The sequence below is a fragment of the Sus scrofa genome, chromosome 13, assembly GCF_000003025.6.
Source record: "Sus scrofa isolate TJ Tabasco breed Duroc chromosome 13, Sscrofa11.1, whole genome shotgun sequence".
NCBI classification, from domain to species: domain Eukaryota; kingdom Metazoa; phylum Chordata; class Mammalia; order Artiodactyla; family Suidae; genus Sus; species Sus scrofa.
In genome coordinates this window covers 101924657-101938638 of record NC_010455.5, presented here as the reverse complement: position 1 = coordinate 101938638, position 13982 = coordinate 101924657, and positions in this window count along the sequence as shown.

Here is a 13982-nt window from a genome sequence, read left to right as displayed (position 1 = left end):
GGAGTTTCCCAAGTTAGGGGTCTAATTGGAGCTGTAGCCGCCAGCCTACATCACAGCCACAGCAACGCCAGATCTGAGCCACATCTGCAACCTACACCACAGCACACGGCAACACCAGATCCTTAACCCACAGAGTGAGGCTAGGGATCGAACCTGCAACCTCATGGTTCCTAGTCAGATTCGTTAACCACTGAGCCATGACAGGAACTCCAATGTTGGAAGTTTTTTAATCACAATTTCAATTTCAGTACTTATGATTGGACTGTTCATTTTTATATTTCTTCCTGGTTTAGTCTTTAAAATTGTACCTAAGGATTTGTCCATTTATTCAAGGTTGTCCACTTCATTGGCATATAGTTACTTGTAGTAGTCTCTTGTGATCTTTGTATTTCTGTGATGTCCATTGCAAATTCTTTTTTATTTCTAATTTTATTGATTTGAGTCCTCTCTCTTTTTTTCTTGATGAGTCCAGCTAAGGGTTCATCAATTTTGTGGATCTTTTCAAAGAACCAGCTTTTAATTTCTTTGATCTTTTCTACTGTTTTCTTTGTTCTATTTCATTTATTTATGCTATCTGTATGATTTATTTACTTCTGCTAACTTTGGGTTTTGTTTTTTCTTCTTTCTCTAGTTGCTTTAGGTGCAAAGTTAGGTTGTTTATTTGAGATTTTTGTTTTCTCAGGTAGGCTTGTATTTCTATAATCTTCCCTCTTAGAACTGCTTTTGCTGCATCCTATAGGTTTTGGATTGTTGTGTCTTTGTTTTCATTTGCTTCTAGGTAATTTTTAATTTTCTATTTGATTTCTTTAGTGATCCATTGGTGTTTTAGTACCATGTAGTTTATTCTCCACATGTTTGTGTTTTTTGCAGTTTTTTTCTTGTTGATTCCTAGTCTTACAGCATTGTGATCAGAAAATATGCTTGATATAATTTCAGTTTTTTAAAATTTACTGAGGCTTGATTTGTGAAGCAGAATGTGATCTATCCTAGAGAATGTTCCATAGCACTTGAGAAGAATGTGTATCCTGCTGCTTTTGGATGGAATAGTCAATAAATATCTATTAAGTCCGTCTGGTCTAATGCATCATTTAAAGCCCGTTTCCTTGTTGATTTTCTGTCTGGATGATCTGTCCATTGCTTTAAGTGGGGTGTTATTCCTCCACTATTATTGTGTTATTGTTGATTTCTCCTTTTAAGGCTGCTAACTATTGCCTTATACTTTGAGATGCTCCTATGTTGCATGCATATAAATTTATAATTTTTATTTCTTCCTCATGTATTTATCCTTTGATCATTATGTAATGACCTTCTTTGTCTCTTAGAGCATTATTCATATATAAAGAGAAATATAAATTTCTTACATGAAATTATATTCTTATAAAATACAACTTCTTACATTAAATTAAAACTTCTGAGGGAAATGGTATAAGCATTGAGAGCATTTACATAAATCACAATAATATATATTCACATTTTAATTTTACCTTAATATTATCTTAAAATCATATGATGTTTTTGTATCTCATCCACACACTGAAGCTATTATTTTTCTTCAGATATACTAAATTCTAGAATACTTTCTCATTTTGAATCATTTCATTACAATAGGCCAAGTATTTTTAATTCATATAAAATATAGTTTAATTTCTATTTTAATAATAAATAATTCAATGCTTCCTTTTTAAATGTATATTATGAGAGCAAGAATTCCTTCTGCATCATAGATCAGGAACTTGATGTAAAGCTCAGCTGTATTTAAAATACCATAACACCATTATCATGTTATACATTCCAGACAAGAGGGAGGATGGGATGTCTTCCTGATGGATTAAGGGAAATATCACAGGGTTGAGGGACAGAAATATTGGATTTGAACCCAGACATGCCTTGTATTAAATGTCCATGTCATCAAATATCTCTGTGTCTTACCTCTGTCTTCTGGGACACTGAATGAATAAATTAAATTTATTTGGAAAAGTCATCCATGGATTCATCATTTTCTTAATTTAGAACACCTAAATGAATAGTCAGGACTGATTGCTTTGTCTTTAAGTTCAAACTGAATCTGAGCCAATGTGACCTGTTCCCATTGATTTCCTATCATTCAAGGTCCAGTCAGTTAATAGGAGTTAGTATGAGCATCCAATCACAAAGGTGGAAGAAAAGAACATCAATACTACTCTTGGTGGGACCTATGGCATTAGACAACATAACTGTTTGTCAAAAGATGGAACCAAGGGGCAAATGTAGCTACTGTAAGAAATTCCATCCAAGGCAAGAGAGGGAAAACTATCCTGTTATTTTCCTTTTTCCTACCCTCCAGTACCTTGGCACTGATTTTTCCGGCACCAACCAGAAAGCAGTCTGGGAAAGATAGTGTGTAGTTTTTTGTGCTTTGGTATACAAAGGTTAGTAGGGGGATAGGAATAGATTTGAGAGCAAACAGGCAAATGATCAGCACAGGTCCAAATGATTTATATGTCTAGGCTAGCCTTTTTTCAGATGATAATAGGCATTTTCAGAAGGAAAGGGTACGTATTAGCAAAGTAACACTGATAAAATGTCTTCCCTCAATCATACATGTTCCTAGTACCTCATCTATTAGCCTGTGAGTGCCACTCCTTCCAATTTCAAATTTTTGCTTTCATGGAATGAATATAACATTTCAGAAATAATAAAAAAATAAAAGAGCTGATTAAAACAGTAATTATTACTTCCATCTGTCTTGCTATCCCTTTTGTTCCCCCTTGTAGGAGGAGAGGCTGTACCCAAGCTTGGCTTTCTTACTCAGGGAGGAATTAATACCATGACACTAGGTGTGGGCATCAGATAAAGGCTATAAATATCATCCAAGTCCAACCAGTTGAACTGGCACCAAGAAAATTTTCAATTCATGACTTCACCAAAAACATACTTAAAAGTTTGCTTTCCTGTTTGCTCTGATATGTTGGAAAGGGTTGCAAGTATATCATATTCCAATGGCTGCTGTAATAAAGTTTCACAAATTGAGCAGGTTAAAATAAAAGCACTGTATTCTCTAGCCATTTATGGAAGCCAGAAGTCTGAAATCAAGAAGAGCCATACTCCCTTAAAAGGCTCTAGGGGAGAATTTTCTCTTCTCTCTCCCAGCTTCTGGTAGCTGTCAGCATTTCTCAGCTTCTTAGGCTTGAGAGCACATCACTCCAATCTCTTCCTCTCTCATCAGTATCTTTCCATCTTCTTTCTGTGTCTACTGCTCTTCTATCTGTCTCAAACTTGCTCTGCCTTCCCCTAATAAGGATACCTGCTATTGAATTTGGGGTCCGCCCCTATAATCCAGAATTATTCATCTCAGGATACAATACCTGATTTGGTAACATCAGAAAAGACCCTTTTTTTGCAAATAAACTAACATTCATGGTTTCCAAGGAATTAATTTGGATATCTATTGGTGAGGAGGCTATTCTTTTCATCTTACCAGGAAGAGGGAGCAAGCCTTGCACTGGAATGTACATTCCCACTGCAGACCCAGCTCCATTATATTTCTCTATAAGAAAATGGGAGAATCAAAAGGAATCTTACTTTCTCTTCTCTTGTTGACTTTTAGCCTATGTTAATGTCCAAGCACTTTTCACAATAAAGCTAATGTCTTTAATCAGAACCATGTACTGTTGGGGAATTAATGGTGGAGACCCAGAAAGGATGCCTACTGCACCACAACATTGCAGTGTAGCAAACTGTCTCATTGTATGTGTTTAACATACACAAATCATGCAATACAGACTCATATGTCTAGAATAATATAATGGTGTAGCCTACAGAACTAAGAAAATGACAGCATGAAAAGATACACAATGCATTCTTACTAAATCTTAATTCTTCCATAACCTTAAATTCTCTCCTCTTCCTGTGCCTGATCATGAGGATACCATTGTTGCAGGTGGATTGCAACAACTAATTCCCTTCTTCTGCTGTGTAAAACCTAGCTAAGACCCAACTTCATTATTTCACCTTACTTGGAAATAAAGAACCACAATTAAATCATATTTTCAATCTAACCTGTGAATAAATACTTAAGGGTCATTTTGCATGATAGTTTTCTAGCTAGCCACAGGCTATAAATTAATCCCAGAGAACAACTGCAGTCATAGTAGACAGGAATCAGTACCATGATGCACCATTTGAGCATGTGCTCTACAGTTCATGTCTTGACTGCATTTTTTATCCTAATTTTCTTAAGGATGGGGCACTGTGAGATTGTTGAGGCCTTCACAATTTGGGGAACAATTCTGAGATTACACATGTGTTTCTGTGTGTGTATGTATGTGTGAGCTTGTGTATACATACATATGTGAATACACGTGCATGCATGCACACACACACAGAAACGTATATATTTCTGTAACAGTTGAGTAGCCGCATTTCTCCTTGTTTGTGTGAGAAATATTTGAAAGTTATATTCAAACAAAAATCAAACCTATGAGGGGAAGAAATAAATCCATCAGATCTGAAAAGAAGGACCTAGTCCAAAGAAAAAGTTGAAAACTAACCTTTACCTACCAAGTAATGAACAGACATGTTGTCTTAGCAAATCGCATTAATTTCTCCCTAATGGAGAAAACACTTGTAACAGGGGAACTATCATCAACATTGTCATTTAAAAATTAAGGAAACTGAGAAATGAACTTTCTCTTAGTAAGCAGCAGAGCCCTGAGTCCATATACATGGGTCCTGCACTCCGCACATCATTGGCTTTTTTGACCATATGATTTTCATTTAAGTTTTTACATGTTGTAAGAGCATGAGTCAGCATGACTACATTTTTACTATAACTTGATAAAATCAGCATTTTTCCAAAGCATTTGAGCTTCTCGGATTCATTTTCAGATGCAGAACAAAAGCAGTGACAAGAGCACTTGAAGTGCTTGATTTGAGCACATAAGAAAGATCAGTCTGGACTTGTGTGGTCACAACAGAATAAACAAAATAATAGAGAATTATTATGTGCTTCATATATACCAGATACCATGCCTAGCACTTTGCATGTATTATCTCATTTCATTCTTAAAATGACAATTTTTTACTATTATTACTCAAATGAATTTATCACATTTAAGATGACAATGTGATGGTCACCAATATCCCCCTTTTATAAATGACGACAAGGAAACTTTATTTTAAGCAAGTCATCCAGCATCAGGCAGATAGCAGATGAAAGAGCCCCAGTAGAAATCATCTGGTTAAGATGCAATCAGGTATCTGGACTGACATTAGAGAGACAAAGTAAGTGATTCTGGATAAGAAGTGCCTTCAGAACACTGGCAATATTATTGCATGAGATTAGGAGAAATTGAACTTTTTGTATGAGTGGCTAGGTCAGCTAATTCACAGGCCATTTGTTTTTTTCACTGATTCATCTCATATTTTCTGTATTGAACTATGTAAGGAAACAAAAGTGACTATAATTACAACTACATTTTAAATATTAGTGGTGTGAGGATAATTCTTTTATTGTGTATTATTTTAGAGCATTATGATCCATTTTATTAATTATGACACTACATATGATATAAAGCATAACTATGTTCTAGGAAGAAGTTAAGATCATATCCAGCTCATTCCAAATAATTTTTCCTTAATAAAACATACATCCAATGCAAGTAGGTTTATATATAGGCTACATGCAGCAAAGAAAACATAAGTCCAAGAAAATAATTTGAACATTACATGAAGGTTATCCAAAAATTTCTTAAATGAAATTCAAGAAATGAAAGAAATTTTCTCAGAAGTTTGTAACATGTTTATTGGAAAACATGTTTTGTAATGATTAATGTTTAATTATAAGAAAGTCTTTATATTCTTAAAAAGTCTAGGCATTATAGAAGATAGAACAGAGAAGAATTTCATTGTTTAGTTTGGGGTCAGCAACCTATGGCCCACAGCTAGATCTGGCATTGCTGTGGCTCTGGCGTAGGCCAGCAGCTACAGCTCTGATTAGACCCTGAGCCTGGGAACCTCCATATGCCGCAGGTGTGGCCCTAAAAAGACAAAAAATTAATTAATTAATTAATTAAGGACTCTAAGTGCTAATATTTTGGAATATTTCACTATCTTAAAAATATATACTCCTAATATCTATATTACTGCCTCTTTCTTCTATAATTAGGGGGCACTTCTTTATCACTTGGGTTCTTTATTCCTCACAGTATTTTTCAGGTTATAAGTGCTTGACTTCTTTTTACTGTATTTAGAATACTTGGACACAAAAACACTGATGTAGAAATCAACGCATATTTTAAAAACCTTGCTGAATATATGAACCATATTTATGTCTCAAGGCATGAAAATTCTTTAAGTTTATGAAAGATCCAGGAGAAGCAGAAAGAGAGAATAGGGAAGGGAGGAGAGGAGAGCAAGAGAGGCAATGGCATTTGAAAGAAACACCGGGAGTTCCCGTAGTGGTGCAGTGGTTAACAAATCCGACTAGGAACCATGAGGTTGCGGGTTCGGTCCCTACCCTTGCTCAGTGGGTTAATGATCCGGTGTTGCCGTGAGCTGTGATGTAGGTTGCAGACGTGGCTCGGATCCAGCATTGCTGTGGCTCTGGTGTAGGCCAATGGCTATAGCTCCGATTCGACCCCTAGCCTGGGAACCTCCATATGCCGCAGGAGCGGCCCAAGAGATACCAAAAAGACAAAAAAAAAAAAAAAAAAAAAAAAAAAGAAAGAAAAAAAAGAAACACCGGCAAATACCGACAAAGCCCCTGGCCTGACATCTGCTTTCCAGTCCTAGTCTCCATATCTGTGCTGAATGAAATGGTAGAATCAGTGCTGTGACCATCTGCACCAATTAACTGAACACTAATGTTCTTGCTGCAGCTGATGGTTGAGAGCTCTGCAGCATTATAAAATGCCTGAGAATTCTATTTGCCATTTTGTGGAAAGGGGTAGGCAGCATTGATCAAGGTTATAACATAAGAGCTCATTCAATTCAAAGCAATAGAGAGACATTAATATAACAAATATTTTCAACTAAAGAATAAAGGGGTTGGTGATGCATCAGATGTACATAATTATGAACAGTTGCTACTTTCTTAATTGGATGACTGGGGAAAGCTCTTTAGCTGTAGGCATCCAACTGCCAGGGTCAAAAATGCTCATTGTGTGCACTGATGTCTGATGCATAGTGTTCATACCCATAGCTCTTGCTATGTGTAAGAGTATTCACCTTTAACCTTTCAATAATAAAAGCAAACCAGTCTAATTTATATTATGATGAGAAGTAGAAAAGTAACATGTTAACAGTAAATGAGGAAGATAACATTTGCTTTAAAACCTACGTCAAATTCAAATCAGCTAATTAAGGCACAAAAAAGGTCATTTTGTATTATTTCCCGAAGCCACAACTTTTTAAATTTATATCTATTATAGTTTATACAAAAATGTGGACTTAATATTTGTTCCAATGGATCAGGAGGTATGTATATTTGTACCAAAATATTTTACTTACATCTATACAGGGCTGTTGGATTATTATGTAAACAGATTAAAAATATACTTTGTCATCACTGAAGCAACAGCCAATGGAGCAACTACCTTTGTAAATTGGTCTGCAGTTAGTGATCCAGGGAGAGCACTGGTATTTTCATGGTCCTGTAGAACTGGTCTTCATTTTCTCTGAAACTATTTGGATACTTCTAGTCAATTTCACACAGTCCACTGTGCAGCACATAGTTGCCTGTGTCAGCCATCCTACATTGCTTTTTATAGCAAATTTCTATAATAAATGAAGTAGATTTTATCCATCAAATATCTAACATACAGTAGGGAAAAATGCAACTTTCAGAGTAGGATTAAGAGGGCATTTCTTCCAATGCACCACTTCGTTGAAAAAAAAAAAGAAAAACTAGGTTAAGATTTAGCTTATTTCTCATATAATACACTGCAGTTAAATCAGCAGGGAATTTATGTCTGCCACAGTGAAGTTACAGTGAACAGATATAGATACTGCAATCTGGTCCCTTTCTAATTGTTCTGTCATTCAAAACATATTTGTGTGAAGATTAAGGAAAAAAAAAATGATACTTAAGGATGGGTATGGCTGAGATATAAAGTGAAAAGCAACTTTATCCCCCAGATGACTCTTTCCTGCATTCTTTCCTTTGTGTCTATGAATTTCAATATTGTGTTAAGTACAACTATGTTGTGCTATAATAATAGAGTCTTTCAAAATACCATGGTCTAGAACATGCATTGCGGCTTCATGTTTTATGACACTGTTTCCCCAGGCGGCCCAGCTTACTGCACCTCATCTCGCCCCAGCTTTAGCATTAGAAGGAAATATTAAGAGTTCCATCATTGCCTGAAAGGTGAAACACATCTTTAAAGGCTCCATAAAGGCAGGAATAGAAATATTATAAAAACTTCACTAGGGAATTAAAAACACATTCCATATTTGTTTCTTAGGTTTAAGAGTAAATGCTTAAGAATCTGTTCAAACAGTAAGTTTCAACAAAACATTGTCATGCACTGGCTTTATATATAATCTGAAAATCACATACTTTTCCTAATTTCAATTTGCATTGCAAAAACATGTGATATAGAAATATAAAAGCAAAAGAATGGCCAAATCCAAAGCTATATTATTAAATTTTTCATTGATAGCCTACTAAATAAAATTCTCTTAAATAGCATATGTACTGGAGTTCCCATTATGGCTCAGCAGAAACGAATCTGACTAGCATCCATCGGGACACAGGTTCGCAGAGTGGCTTAAGGATCCAGCATTGTCCTGAGCTGTGGTATAGGTTGCAGACATGGCTTGGATCTAGTGTTGCTGTGGCTGTGGTATAGGCCAGCAGCTGTAGTTCCAATTGGACCCCTAAGAGCCTCCATATGCTGAGAACCTCCATATGCTGTGGGCGCAGCCCTAAAAAGACAAAAAAAAGTAGCAATGTACTAAAACCCTACATGACAGCTGCAATACAGCATGGGCATTGGTCTGTTGCATCAATGTCTTAAGCCCATTAAAATTAGTATATATTTTCCAATATTATCAAAACTTCCAAGTTTCAAAATTAGATGGAACAAATATTCTCTGCCATATCATTAATATCCATGAGGGTAAAAAAAAATTTTTATTTGCCACTGGTAAAGATGAGTACTCAAAGTTGTTTGTGATAAAAAATAAATACTCAAAAATATTTTAAATAAATAAAATTGTAGTTATTCTTAAAAATAAAAACAACAAAAAGACAGTATTTTTAGAACATCTGTGTTTGCCAACTCATTACTTTTTGTACTTTATAAAATAAATTCTGGCAATGTCTTTTACATGGTTTTGTTGTTGGCTATATTTTGTAGTATCATAATTCTCCTTAAATTGGCAATCCATTCTTATGGGCTATGTCCTCCTTCAAATTCTTCTGTTTTGGTCTTCTATGTTTGAAGTCTTAACACCCTGCACCTAGAATGTGACCTCATTCAGAGATAGGATCTCCAAGTTTAAATGTTATCTTCATTTAATATGGCTGGTGTCCTAAAGAAAAGGACATGCACATGGAGAATGCCGTGTGAAAATTAAGGCAGAGATGAGGATGATATTTTTACAAACCAAGGAATAATCGAAGATTGCCAATTAACCAGAATAACCTAGGGGAGAGGCATGAAACAAATTCTCCCTCACAGCAGTCAGAAAAAACCAACTCCTCTGATGTCTTCATCTTGAATTTCTAGCCTCAGGATCTGAGACAATGAATTCCTGATGTTTTAAGCTTCCCAGTTTGTCATGTTTTGTTATAGCAGGCCTAGGAAACTAGTAATATCCTATAAGGTTTGTTTGATGGTTCTTTCTCAGGAAATATAATAATTATTCATGGCATGCCATGAATATGACACCATTTTATTTAATGAGAAAATATATTTTATTTAAAAACACTTCTCCCTATCAAAATAAAATCTATATATTAGACCTGTTTCCATATTTAATAGAAATTTTTTTCAACCCTAGAAAGTTTTCCAATTAGCTTTTTGATATATTTAACAAATAATATTTTGCAATTTTCTATAAATATGAACTTATGTAACACATTTACATGTGTAAGAGAAAACATGTTTTAAGGTCACGTTTTAAACTCTCCAATTAGTTTTAGAAGTTAGCGTATTCACAAGTTTAATATCTTTTAATTACCATGAGCTCTTTTAGTCAAATATCCAAAAAACCTTTTTTTTTTTTTTTTTTTGTCTTTTTGGCATTTCTTGGGCTGCTCCCGTGGTTCCCAGGCTAAGGGTCTAATCGGAGCTGTAGCCACAGGCCTACGTCAGAGCCACAGCAACGCGGGATCCGAGCCACGTCTGCAACCTACACCACAGCTCACGGCAACACCGGATCCTTAACTCACTGAGCAAGGCCAGAGATCGAACCCGCAACCTCATGGTTCCTAGTTGGATTTGTTAACCACTGAGCCACGACGGGAACTCCCCAAAAAACCTTTTGTAAACTGGAAAAAAATAATATAAACAGAAGATAAATGTAAAGTAAAATAAAAATAACTTTATTGTACATTTATAAAGATTTCATAATTAAAAAAATGTTTTATAAGTCCTTTAATCCTCACAACTCTATGGGGCAGTATTTCTTTTTAGGGCTGCGCCTGTGGCATATGGAAGTTACCAGGCTAGTGGCCAAATCAGAGCTACAGCTGCAGGCCTGAGCTGCATCTGTGATCTAAGCCACAGCCTGTGGCAATGCCAGATCCTTAACTCACTGAGTAAGGCCAGGGATCGAACACACATCCTCACCACACTCTGTCAGGTTCTTAATCTGCTGAACTACACTATGAACTCCTGGAAGAGAGTTCTGAAAGAATTAAGATAAAATGCAATGTGTATATATATTATATATACATATATATACACACACACACACATATATATAGTAGATAAAGAATAAGGACCTACTGTGTATAGCACAGGGAACAATATTCAATACCTTATAATAACCTATTATGGAAAGCAATATTAAAAATAATATTCATATATGTCTATACACACACACACACACACACACACACACACAAGCATATAACTGAATCACTTTACTATACACTTGAAACATTGTAAATCAACTATACGTCAATAAAAAATTTTAAAGTAAAAAAATAAAACTTTCCAAAAATGTAATACAATGTCCTTTTGGTGATAATGATAATTATACTGCTATTGTGTGTATGTATTATAAGAAAATACTCACCCTAGTACTTTAAATCAAATCCCAGCCTAAAGTCCTTTAATGGGACTTGGCAGAGATAAGTGTCTTCAATTCCAGTTTTGTTTAAATTTTAAACTCTTCAAATTAACTGCAATTGGAAAATGTTTGCTTACTTTGCTCAAAGGTCTCGCAAGCTCAGCACAATCTTCTCAGAATACAAACTCAACTTTCTGCTTTCTTTTCTCACTTTATGCAATGCTTCAATAATGTTGTTTAACCTTTTAAAATGTCTCTTTTTAACTACTCATCTTTTTGTGTGTGTACTGGATATCTCACCCATACTCAATGTAACTTGCTCACAAATCTGTAGTTATGATTACTCATGACATAAATGTTAAATTCAAAGCATGTCATTTAACCTTGAGTTTAATATATTTAAAATAAATTACTCTCCACCTGTAAAGATGAAGAACTAAACCATGTGCTTTCTGAAATTTTATTTTTAAATAGTTTATTGTCTTTGCAATTACTCTTACTTTGCCATTAATACTTTGGGAAATATTGGGAATCCAATTCAGATGACCTATCATAGCAACAATGCATTATTTAAAAATAATTTCCCTAAATATTTCCACTTGTTATTTAAAGCTACTGCTCATATGTCTTTTTAAGTATTTTTACACTTAATTGCAAAGCTGCATGTAAATAATGAGAATATAATAATTTTGGTGGTGCTTTGTTTACTATGAACTGTTTCTAGTACTGAAAATTTATATTTTCTTTTACCTCAATTGAAATGAAAACTTAATTTTCCAGGGTGGATCTGAGTTGGAGTATGTTTTTGGATGATCTCCTCTGATAATTAAATGTACTGATGAAAACTGAAAACTCTAGAATGCCCAGATATATTCCTCTACATTGATAAAAGCAGTTTTTCTCCTAAACTAAAAATGTATAAATAACATATACAGAAGTTGATGCTTAGTCACTGATACATAGCTATTCTAATGATAAAGCAGCTTCTGTGGACAATCTTGTAATATTATTATTATTCAAAAAGCTGCTAAATAGCCATATTTACTTAACGGCGAGCATTCGAATACAGAAAAGTTCTCTAGAACTCAGGGATTTTCTCCATGCTGTCCCACATGGCATCAGTGATTCTGGCCACAGTGGACAGGTTACCTCATCACCATGAGAGTGTAACTCTTTAGATTATTCTAGAAGTATCATGCTTTGGCTTCATTTTATTTGACATTGCATTACAGAAAAATACAATAACCTTTGAACTTCTTTCCTTTCTTTTTTTTTTTTTGGCTTTCTTTTTTCCTTTCTGACATAATTAATGCTTCTTATATACAAGTAAGTTATTATTTTATATTTAACATTAGTGAACATATGAATAAATATACTAAAGGTCAGCATATAAAAGAATCACAAGGGGAAAATAGTTACAGAAACATAATTGAAAAATAACCTCAGTTTATGTGCCAAAAGATAGAATTTTTTTTTTTTTTTTAGGACTGCACTCATTGCATGTGGAGGTTCCCAGGCTAGGGGTCTAATTGGAGCTGCTCTGCTGCCTTTCACCAGAGCCATGACAACACCAGATCTGAGTCGCATCTGCAATCTACACTACAGCTTACAGCAATGCCAGATCCTTAACCCACTGAGCAAGGCCAGGGATTGAACCCGCAACCTGGTTCCCAGTAGGATTCATTTCCACTGCACCACGATGGGAACTCCCAGAATTTTTTTTAATATTTGAAGATACATTCAATTTCTAAACTTTCTAATTGCAAACTCCTAGTGCTGTCTTAGATAATTTCTTGCAGTTCTAGTGATTGCCATAAATTTATTAAAGTAAATGAAGACGTTCTCTACTAAAGAATAATGTTTAATTGGGAATCCTTTGCTCCGAGAATATTCCCAATCCACTGTAAATGGAATCTCTTACCCTCAAAATGTAATAGTGATTTCATTTTCAAGAACCTAGTTTCTATCACATTAATGTTAATGAATTTGAGATCAGATTTGCACATGGAAAATCAATTAAAAAGCATAAATGCATTTCAATAAGAAGTCTACTAGAATATTCTGTGGCATATAAAATGTATCTAAAGATACTATCGACATATCAAAATATGTCAACTATTAGTCTGCTATACTGCATAGATATTCACAGTCTTTTGTTGTTCTTAATAATGTTACTAATTATATTATCTTTCTTTGAATACTATAGAATCTGTACACAATATATACTTTGTAAATCATAAGTGCCCTTTCAAAGATCAGATGAACATAAACTCAGTAGAAAAACAATGGTAATTAATTTCAGCTAAAATTTAGAGCTTAAAATTGCCACTTCCTAATTACTTTCTTATATGCCTTTCTTAGCACTGAGAGGGCAGTGGCTATAAGTTTGCTAATCTTTACATTCTTAATATAAATGCTAACTTAGAGTCTCTGCCCAATAAATTTATCTCTTCAATTAAATTACATGAAATTGGATATTATGCAATAACGCATGTTTGAACAAATAAATGAATTTGAGTCAGTTAAAAAGTCATAATCTTCACTTTAGTGCCTTTAGTGTCATTTCGGTTAACTTAAAAATAAAATATTATAACTGCATTGTCATATCAGCATTAATGAAAAACATTTAAAAATAAATTGAATTATATTTAAGATGCAGTAAAATTTTGCACTTAAAATGCTTTGTGCCTCTAGCTGATAGAAAATAAGTTTTAATTTGAATAATGAACTTGGACTTTGTCTAGTCCATATTTCCTATA